This window comes from Styela clava, unplaced genomic scaffold (genome assembly GCF_964204865.1).
Source record: "Styela clava unplaced genomic scaffold, kaStyClav1.hap1.2 HAP1_SCAFFOLD_190, whole genome shotgun sequence".
Taxonomy (NCBI): Eukaryota; Metazoa; Chordata; class Ascidiacea; order Stolidobranchia; family Styelidae; genus Styela; species Styela clava.
Genome location: NW_027556529.1, coordinates 1 through 2,500, shown reverse-complemented (window position 1 = coordinate 2,500; position 2,500 = coordinate 1). Strand labels below are relative to the sequence as shown.

Here is a 2,500-nt window from a genome sequence, read left to right as displayed (position 1 = left end):
TATTTAGCATGCCAGAGTCTCGTTCGTTATCGGAATTAACCAGACAAATCGCTCCACCAACTAAGAACGGCCATGCACCACCACCCACAGAATCAAGAAAGAGCTCTCAATCTGTCAATCCTACCTGTGTCCGGGCCGGGTGAGTTTCCCCGTGTTGAGTCAAATTAAGCCGCAGGCTCCACTCCTGGTGGTGCCCTTCCGTCAATTCCTTTAAGTTTCAGCTTTGCAACCATACTTCCCCCGGAACCCAAAGACTTTGGTTTCCCGGAAGCTGCCGGAAAGGTCGTCATGGTAACGCCTCCCGATCGCTAGTTGGCATCGTTTATAGTCAGAACTAGGACGGTATCTGATCGTCTTCGAACCTCTGACTTTCGCTCTTGATTAAAGAAAACATTCTTGGCGAATGCTTTCGCAGTAGTTCGTCTTCCGCCGATCCAAGAATTTCACCTCTAACGGCAGAGTACGGACGCCCCCGTCTGTCCCTCTTAATCATTACCTCGTGCTCCGAAAACCAACAAAATAGAACCGAGGTCCTATTCCATTATTCCATGCAACACTATGCAGGCGAACAGCCTGCTTTGAACACTCTAATTTTTTCAAAGTAAACTTATCGGCCACCGCCGACACTCAGTCAAGAGCACCGACGGAGAACCGAAGGTGAGGCGAACGCAACCAGTGACACGCCTTGCGACGGACCGGCGGCGCTCGCCCAAAATCCAACTACGAGCTTTTCAACCGCAACAACTTTAGCATACACTGTTGGAGCTGGAATTACCGCGGCTGCTGGCACCAGACTTGCCCTCCAATGGATACTCGTTAAGAGTTTTAGGATGTACTCATTCCAATTACAGGGCCTCGTTAGAGTCCTGTATTGTTATTTTTCGTCACTACCTCCCCGTGTCGGGAATGGGTAATTTGCGCGCCTGCTGCCTTCCTTGGATGTGGTAGCCGTTTCTCAGGCTCCCTCTCCGGAATCGAACCCTGATTCCCCGTTACCCGTTATCACAAAGGTAGGCACGTAGCGTACCTTCGACAGTTGATAGGGCAGACACTTGAATGATACGTCGTCGGTGCAGAGACCGTACGATCCGCGTGGTTATCCAGAGTCATCAAACGTCACAGGACGAACCCGGTCGGTTTTGATCTGATAAAAGCGCGCCTCCCGAAGTCGGCGCTTAATGCATGTATTAGCTCTAGAATTACCACAGTTATCCACTTCGCTTACGAGACCAAATAAACCAAGACTGATTTAATGAGCCATTCGCAGTTTCGCTTTACGAGAACTCGTACTTGCACCTGCATGGCTTAATCTTTGAGACAAGCATATCACTACTGGCAGGATCAACCAGATAGCTGCGACAGCTGCGCTCGGCCCTTGCTGGGCCGCCCGGCGCGTGCTCGTCGCATTCGTTTAAGACCGAGGCGATCGCCTGCGGCCGTACTCGGCTTCGACAGTCGCTGGCCGCGACGTCCACGCTCTCGCCGGCAGTGCCAGGCGGAGCGATTTGCGTTTTTTCTTTGCTCGCCCTCTCTCGGGCTCGATCCATTCAGTTTCGCACAAACAAGAGCTCTGCCGGCCGCCTGCAGCGGTGCCTAAAACCCGGGCATAACAATGCGACCGTTCTGCTAGGCCGACAAGCGCTCAAGCCAGACGCTCGATCGAACGCCCCCTACATATTAGTCGAGACAACGGCTCGCTCATTAGCATCGCGTTTGTACTTTAACTTTTTTCGGCTCGGCTTCTTTCGACGCCGATGCCGGCGACGCAGCACTCTCTCGCCCGCCAGCCACCGAGAAAAGGGTGCGCTCCGACCGGCCCCGCACCGCTCTTTCTTGGCTCATTCGAAATTACTGTCTTTCGCTCTGACATGCCTTACCTAGGGTTAGGTTAGTATGCTTGCACGTTTGTACTTTAACTTTTTTCGGCTCGGCTTCTTTCGACGCCGATGCCGGCGACGCAGCACTCTCTCGCCCGCCAGCCACCGAGAAAAGGGTGCGCTCCGACCGGCCCCGCACCGCTCTTTCATGGCTCATTCGAAATTACTGTCTTTCGCTCTGACATGCCTTACCTAGGGTTAGGTTAGTATGCTTGCACGTTTGTACTTTAACTTTTTTTGGCTCGGCTTCTTTCGACGCCGATGCCGGCGACGCAGCACTCTCTCGCCCGCCAGCCACCTAGAAAAGGGTGCGCTCCGACCGGCCCCGCACCGCTCTTTCTTGGCTCATTCGAAATTACTGTCTTTCGCTCTGACATGCCTTACCTAGGGTTAGGTTAGTATGCTTGCACGTTTGTACTTTAACTTTTTTCGGCTCGGCTTCTTTCGACGCCGATGCCGGCGACGCAGCACTCTCTCGCCCGCCAGCCACCGAGAAAAGGGTGCGCTCCGACCGGCCCCGCACCGCTCTTTCATGGCTCATTCGAAATTACTGTCTTTCGCTCTGACATGCCTTACCTAGGGTTAGGTTAGTATGCTTGCACGTTTGTACTTTAACTTTTTTT

At 53.2% G+C, this 2,500-nt stretch overlaps 1 non-coding gene across 1 annotated transcript in view; it reads right to left on the bottom strand.

Annotated features, from left to right (window-relative positions):
• The window catches only part of LOC144418848 (small subunit ribosomal RNA), a 1,810-nt gene extending 458 nt beyond the window's left edge, over positions 1–1,352 (bottom strand). Inside the window, exon 1 of the ribosomal RNA XR_013473697.1 lies at positions 1–1,352. This exon is cut by the window's left edge and continues 458 nt beyond it. This is a non-coding gene — a ribosomal RNA (small subunit ribosomal RNA).
• Positions 1,353–2,500: the final 1,148 nt, after the last annotated feature.